Genomic DNA, 9,158 nt, shown 5'->3' with positions numbered 1-9,158 from the left:
CATGGTTCCTTGCTCTCGGTCATCTGGGTCTACAGCAGAAACCTTGACATACAAACATGTTCAAAGTACAAGAGACAAGTGGTGTAGACAGGGGCAGCGGCTCCAAAACCAAAGAGACCGCTGAATGGCAACTTACGTGCTTCCCGGGGCAGCGCTTTCCGGAAGGTGTACGGTGTATGAAGCTTGTTTCAATTGTAAGGGTCCGGCGATCACAGACACGACAGCCGGGGAGCCTCTCATCCCAAACTTATCAGCGGCCTGCACGTTGAGCAGATGCTCCTGACCTTCCTGTAGACTCTGGTTAGTTGTCCGTAACCAACCTGGGCTCCGGTCAACGACAAATCTGTCTTCTCCACCTGGAAAGCCAATAGACGTCATAAAACTGTACATCAATCCTCAAGCAAGAACACCGTAGCCCCAACGCCAAATTAAAAACCCTACGGGGGGGGCTGGCAGAAACGGCTGCAGATCCAGAGAAACCCAACTTGTAGCCCACTGACGCCATCAACATATCAGCTTCCAAAGAAGATCCGCAGCAGCTGTAGGCTCCGCGGACCACCGGGTATATGGACGTTCCACGGCACGGAGTACGGGTAGCGGGCAGCAGGTCCCTATAACATAAAGATGCAGCTCTGCAGATATGAAGTTATAATATAAAGACACAGATCTGCAGATATAAAGTTATAATATAAAGATACAGATCTGCAGATATAAAGTTATAATATAAAGACACAGATCTGCAGATATAAAGTTATAATATAAAGACACAGATCTGCAGATATAAAGTTATAATAGAAAGACACAGATCTGCAGATATAAAGTTATAATATAAAGACACAGATCTGCAGGTATAAAGTTATAATATAAAGATACAGATCTGCAGATATAAAGTTATAATATAAAGACACAGATCTGCAGATATAAAGTTATAATATAAAGACACAGATCTGCAGATATAAAGTTATAATATAAAGACACAGATCTGCAGATATAAAGTTATAATATAAAGACGCAGATCTGCAGATATAAAGTTATAATATAAAGACACGGATCTGCAGATATAAAGTTATAATATAAAGACACAGATCTGCAGATATAAAGTTATAATATAAAGACACAGATCTGCAGATATAAAGTTATAATATAAAGACACAGATCTGCAGATATAAAGTTATAATATAAAGACGCAGATCTGCAGATATAAAGTTATAATATAAAGACACGGATCTGCAGATATAAAGTTATAATATAAAGACGCAGATCTGCAGATATAAAGTTATAATATAAAGACACAGATCTGCAGATATAAAGTTATAATATAAAGACACAGATCTGCAGATATAAAGTTATAATATAAAGACGCAGATCTGCAGATATAAAGTTATAATATAAAGACACGGATATGCAGATATAAAGTTATAATATAAAGACGCAGATATAAAGTTATAATATAAAGACGCAGATCTGCAGATATAAAGTTATAATATAAAGACGCAGATCTGCAGATATAAAGTTATAATATAAAGACACAGATCTGCAGATATAAAGTTATAATATAAAGACGCAGATCTGCAGATATAAAGTTATAATATAAAGACGCAGATCTGCAGATATAAAGTTATAATATAAAGACGCAGATCTGCAGATATAAAGTTATAATATAAAGACGCAGATCTGCAGATATAAAGTTATAATATAAAGACACAGATCTGCAGATATAAAGTTATAATATAAAGACGCAGATCTGCAGATATAAAGTTATAATATAAAGACGCAGATCTGCAGATATAAAGTTATAATATAAAGACAGATCTGCAGATATAAAGTTATAATATAAAGACGCAGATCTGCAGATATAAAGTTATAATATAAAGACGCAGATCTGCAGATATAAAGTTATAATATAAAGATACAGATCTGCAGATATAAAGTTATAATATAAAGACGCAGATCTGCAGATATAAAGTTATAATATAAAGACGCAGATCTGCAGATATAAAGTTATAATATAAAGACACAGCTCTGCAGATATAAAGTTATAATATAAAGACACAGATCTGCAGATATAAAGTTATAATATAAAGACACAGATCCGCAGATATAAAGTTATAATATAAAGACGCAGATCTGCAGATATAAAGTTATAATATAAAGACGCAGATCTGCAGATATAAAGTTATAATATAAAGACACAGCTCTGCAGATATAAAGTTATAATATAAAGACACAGATCTGCAGATATAAAGTTATAATATAAAGACACAGATCTGCAGATATGAAGTTATAATATAAAGACACAGATCTGCAGATATAAAGTTATAATATAAAGACACAGATCTGCAGATATAAAGTTATAATATAAAGACACGGATCTGCAGATATAAAGTTATAATATAAAGACGCAGATATAAAGTTATAATATAAAGACGCAGATCTGCAGATATAAAGTTATAATATAAAGACACGGATATGCAGATATAAAGTTATAATATAAAGACACAGATCTGCAGATATAAAGTTATAATATAAAGACACAGATCTGCAGATATAAAGTTATAATATAAAGACACAGATCTGCAGATATAAAGTTATAATATAACGACACAGATATAAAGTTATAATATAAAGATACAGATCTGCAGATATAAAGTTATAATATAAAGACACAGATCTGCAGATATAAAGTTATAATATAAAGACACAGATCTGCAGATATAAAGTTATAATATAAAGACGCAGATCTGCAGATATAAAGTTATAATATAAAGACACGGATCTGCAGATATAAAGTTATAATATAAAGACACAGATCTGCAGATATAAAGTTATAATATAAAGACACGGATCTGCAGATATAAAGTTATAATATAAAGACACGGATCTGCAGATATAAAGTTATAATATAAAGACACGGATCTGCAGATATAAAGTTATAATATAAAGACACAGATCTGCAGATATAAAGTTATAATATAAAGACGCAGATCTGCAGATATAAAGTTATAATATAAAGACGCAGATCTGCAGATATAAAGTTATAATATAAAGACACGGATCTGCAGATATAAAGTTATAATATAAAGACACAGATCTGCAGATATGAAGTTATAATATAAAGACACAGATCTGCAGATATAAAGTTATAATATAAAGACACAGATCTGCAGATATAAAGTTATAATATAAAGACACGGATCTGCAGATATAAAGTTATAATATAAAGACGCAGATATAAAGTTATAATATAAAGACGCAGATCTGCAGATATAAAGTTATAATATAAAGACACGGATATGCAGATATAAAGTTATAATATAAAGACACAGATCTGCAGATATAAAGTTATAATATAAAGACACAGATCTGCAGATATAAAGTTATAATATAAAGACACAGATCTGCAGATATAAAGTTATAATATAACGACACAGATATAAAGTTATAATATAAAGATACAGATCTGCAGATATAAAGTTATAATATAAAGACACAGATCTGCAGATATAAAGTTATAATATAAAGACACAGATCTGCAGATATAAAGTTATAATATAAAGACACAGATCTGCAGATATAAAGTTATAATATAAAGACGCAGATCTGCAGATATAAAGTTATAATATAAAGACACGGATCTGCAGATATAAAGTTATAATATAAAGACACAGATCTGCAGATATAAAGTTATAATATAAAGACACGGATCTGCAGATATAAAGTTATAATATAAAGACACGGATCTGCAGATATAAAGTTATAATATAAAGACACGGATCTGCAGATATAAAGTTATAATATAAAGACACAGATCTGCAGATATAAAGTTATAATATAAAGACGCAGATCTGCAGATATAAAGTTATAATATAAAGACGCAGATCTGCAGATATAAAGTTATAATATAAAGACACGGATCTGCAGATATAAAGTTATAATATAAAGACACGGATCTGCAGATATAAAGTTATAATATAAAGACACGGATCTGCAGATATAAAGTTATAATATAAAGACGCAGATCTGCAGATATAAAGTTATAATATAAAGACACAGATCTGCAGATATAAAGTTATAATATAAAGACAGATCTGCAGATATAAAGTTATAATATAAAGACGCAGATATAAAGTTATAATATAAAGACACAGATCTGCAGATATAAAGTTATAATATAAAGACGCAGATCTGCAGATATAAAGTTATAATATAAAGACGCGGATCTGCAGATATAAAGTTATAATATAAAGACGCAGATATAAAGTTATAATATAAAGACACAGATCTGCAGATATAAAGTTATAATATAAAGACGCAGATCTGCAGATATAAAGTTATAATATAAAGACGCAGATCTGCAGATATAAAGTTATAATATAAAGACACAGATCCGCAGATATAAAGTTATAATATAAAGACACAGATCTGCAGATATAAAGTTATAATATAAAGACGCAGATCTGAAGATATAAAGTTATAATATAAAGACACAGATCTGCAGATATAAAGTTATAATATAAAGACACGGATCTGCAGATATAAAGTTATAATATAAAGACACAGATCTGCAGATATAAAGTTATAATATAAAGACGCAGATCTGCAGATATAAAGTTATAATATAAAGACACAGATCTGCAGATATAAAGTTATAATATAAAGAAACAGATCTGCAGATATAAAGTTATAATATAAAGACAGATCTGCAGATATAAAGTTATAATATAAAGACGCAGATCTGCAGATATAAAGTTATAATATAAAGACACAGATCTGCAGATATAAAGTTATAATATAAAGACGCAGATATAAAGTTATAATATAAAGACACAGATATAAAGTTATAATATAAAGACACGGATCTGCAGATATAAAGTTATAATATAAAGACGCAGATATAAAGTTATAATATAAAGACACAGATATAAAGTTATAATATAAAGACACGGATCTGCAGATATAAAGTTATAATATAAAGACACAGATCTGCAGATATAAAGTTATAATATAAAGACGCAGATCTGCAGATATAAAGTTATAATATAAAGACACAGATCTGCAGATATAAAGTTATAATATAAAGACGCAGATCTGCAGATATAAAGTTATAATATAAAGACACAGATCCGCAGATATAAAGTTATAATATAAAGACACAGATCTGCAGATATTAAGTTATAATATAAAGACGCAGATCTGCAGATATAAAGTTATAATATAAAGACGCAGATCTGCAGATATAAAGTTATAATATAAAGACACAGATCTGCAGATATAAAGTTATAATATAAAGACACAGATCTGCAGATATAAAGTTATAATATAAAGACGCGGATCTGCAGATATAAAGTTATAATATAAAGACGCAGATATAAAGTTATAATATAAAGACACAGATCTGCAGATATAAAGTTATAATATAAAGACGCGGATCCGCAGATATAAAGTTATAATATAAAGACACAGATATAAAGTTATAATATAAAGGCGCAGATCTGCAGATATAAAGTTATAATATAAAGACACAGATCTGCAGATATAAAGTTATAATATAAAGACACAGATCTGCAGATATAAAGTTATAATATAAAGACGCGGATCTGCAGATATAAAGTTATAATATAAAGACACAGATCTGCAGATATAAAGTTATAATATAAAGACACGGATCTGCAGATATAAAGTTATAATATAAAGACGCAGATCTGCAGATATAAAGTTATAATATAAAGACGCAGATCTGCAGATATAAAGTTATAATATAAAGACACGGATCTGCAGATATAAAGTTATAATATAAAGACACGGATCTGCAGATATAAAGTTATAATATAAAGACACGGATCTGCAGATATAAAGTTATAATATAAAGACGCAGATCTGCAGATATAAAGTTATAATATAAAGACGCAGATCCGCAGATATAAAGTTATAATATAAAGACACAGATCTGCAGATATAAAGTTATAATATAAAGACACGGATCTGCAGATATAAAGTTATAATATAAAGACACGGATCTGCAGATATAAAGTTATAATATAAAGACGCAGATATAAAGTTATAATATAAAGACGCAGATCTGCAGATATAAAGTTATAATATAAAGACACGGATCTGCAGATATAAAGTTATAATATAAAGACGCAGATATAAAGTTATAATATAAAGACAGATCTGCAGATATAAAGTTATAATATAAAGACACGGATATGCAGATATAAAGTTATAATATAAAGACGCAGATATAAAGTTATAATATAAAGACACAGATCTGCAGATATAAAGTTATAATATAAAGACGCAGATCTGCAGATATAAAGTTATAATATAAAGACACAGATCTGCAGATATAAAGTTATAATATAAAGACGCAGATCTGCAGATATAAAGTTATAATATAAAGACACGGATCTGCAGATATAAAGTTATAATATAAAGAAACAGATCTGCAGATATAAAGTTATAATATAAAGACACAGATCTGCAGATATAAAGTTATAATATAAAGACGCAGATCTGCAGATATAAAGTTATAATATAAAGACACGGATCTGCAGATATAAAGTTATAATATAAAGACGCAGATATAAAGTTATAATATAAAGACGCAGATCTGAAGATATAAAGTTATAATATAAAGACACGGATCTGCAGATATAAAGTTATAATATAAAGAAACAGATCTGCAGATATAAAGTTATAATATAAAGACGCAGATCTGCAGATATAAAGTTATAATATAAAGACACGGATCTGCAGATATAAAGTTATAATATAAAGAAACAGATCTGCAGATATAAAGTTATAATATAAAGACGCAGATCTGCAGATATAAAGTTATAATATAAAGACACAGATCTGCAGATATAAAGTTATAATATAAAGACACAGATCTGCAGATATAAAGTTATAATATAAAGACACAGATCTGCAGATATAAAGTTATAATATAAAGACACAGATCTGCAGATATAAAGTTATAATATAAAGACACAGATCTGCAGATATAAAGTTATAATATAAAGACACGGATCTGCAGATATAAAGTTATAATATAAAGACACGGATCTGCAGATATAAAGTTATAATATAAAGACACAGATCTGCAGATATAAAGTTATAATATAAAGACACGGATCTGCAGATATAAAGTTATAATATAAAGACACGGATCTGCAGATATAAAGTTATAATATAAAGACACAGATCTGCAGATATAAAGTTATAATATAAAGACGCAGATCTGCAGATATAAAGTTATAATATAAAGACACGGATCTGCAGATATAAAGTTATAATATAAAGACACGGATATGCAGATATAAAGTTATAATATAAAGACATTAAACAAGGAACGTCCAGTACATGGCAAAGAACCGAGGGGCATCTAGGGGCGTGCGGGGGGCTTTAAATAACACATAGCAAACAAAAATGGCAGACGGCATTATTACTATTATTATTACTACTTATATACACAATACATACAACTTGGAACGATCAGCTTTACACACATGAGAGGATAACCGGCACGCCGCGGCCCAGCGAGCGAATCAAACCCCAGAACATGGACATAAACTCTGCACAAAGAGTAAACAGCGCTACAATATTAACCCCCTGTGTGCCACAGCGGCGTGCAGCCCATCGCAAGGCAAACACAATTGTATCGTTAAAGACATATAAGCGAGCGGCAAACATCTCAGATGCTACATCACAACAGCATAAAACACAGGGTTTAACCCTTTCCGCCCAGTTTGTATTTTAAAAAAAACCCAACATATTTATTGATAAATAAAACCACATGCTTGTCTTGTAAACAAACACCTAACCTGCCCTCCGTGTCCTTACTGTAACAGTTCAGCCGGAGTCCAAACAATCCCTCCATTGGGTAGATTTTGGTGTAATAATCCAGACCCCAGAGCTCCGCCGATCTGCAACCAATATTATATTCCAGGGCCTTGGCCTGCTGCTTGATTGAGCAGATAATTCCCCAATTCACCCCAAACAGGCTTTTCGGGGGGCAGAAAGTGGACAGCAGCCCCCCACGCAAACTTGTGGGGTCTTTTGGGTTTCCATTTCCTAATAGAAAGAGTGGATTAAGAGGCAACATCAAAGCAGCTCTTTGGAAATCACTGAACAGCCCAGCAGTCCTGACCCAGGTGGATCAATCAGGGCCGCCCTCTACCTGCAAGATCCACCTCCATTCCTTCCAGGAGATCCTGACAGCCTGCGGGGGGCAGACCTCGCAGTAACAATACGTGAATAAACCGTGATATTCATCGGAGGACAGCTACAGGAGCTGTAACAGGGCACCTACAGCATGGAGAGGGGCAATAATAATCATTATTATGTGAACGATGTATAACGGGGCAATATCTGCGCTTTATGCTATAAGATTGGACTATAGTATGTGCTATACAAAGTTTCAGACATGGCGTCTGTTCATCCTCACCCCAGCCTCAGGGGGCACCGGAAAATTAATGGGGTTCATTGTCAACCAACATATTCAATGATGCAACATTTTTTAAAAATAAATGACTGTATCGATAACAATAGTAATAATATTATTAATAACAATAATAATAATAATAGCAATAATACTAATAATAATAATCATAAAATATAACAATACTAATAGTAATAATATTATTAATAACAATAATAATAATAATAGCAATAATACTAATAATAATAATCATAAAATATAACAATACTAATAGTAATAATATTATTATTAATAATAATAATAATAGCAATACTAATAATAATCATAAAATATAACAATACTAATAGTAATAATATTATTAATAATAATAATAGCAATAACACTAATAATAATAATCATAAAATATAACAATACTAATAGTAATAATATTATTAATAACAATAATAATAATAATAGCAATAATACTAATAATAATAATCATAAAATATAACAATACTAATAGTAATAATATTATTAATAACAATAATAATAATAATAGCAATAATACTAATAATAATAATCATAAAATATAACAATACTAATAGTAATAATATTATTAATAACAATAATAATAATAATAGCAATAATACTAATAATAATAATCATAAAATATAACAATACTAATAGTAATAATATTATTAATAACAATAATAATAATAATAGCAATAATACTAAT

Source organism: Spea bombifrons, chromosome 9 (genome assembly GCF_027358695.1).
Source record: "Spea bombifrons isolate aSpeBom1 chromosome 9, aSpeBom1.2.pri, whole genome shotgun sequence".
NCBI classification, from domain to species: domain Eukaryota; kingdom Metazoa; phylum Chordata; class Amphibia; order Anura; family Pelobatidae; genus Spea; species Spea bombifrons.
Note: the sequence above shows the minus strand (reverse complement) of the source record.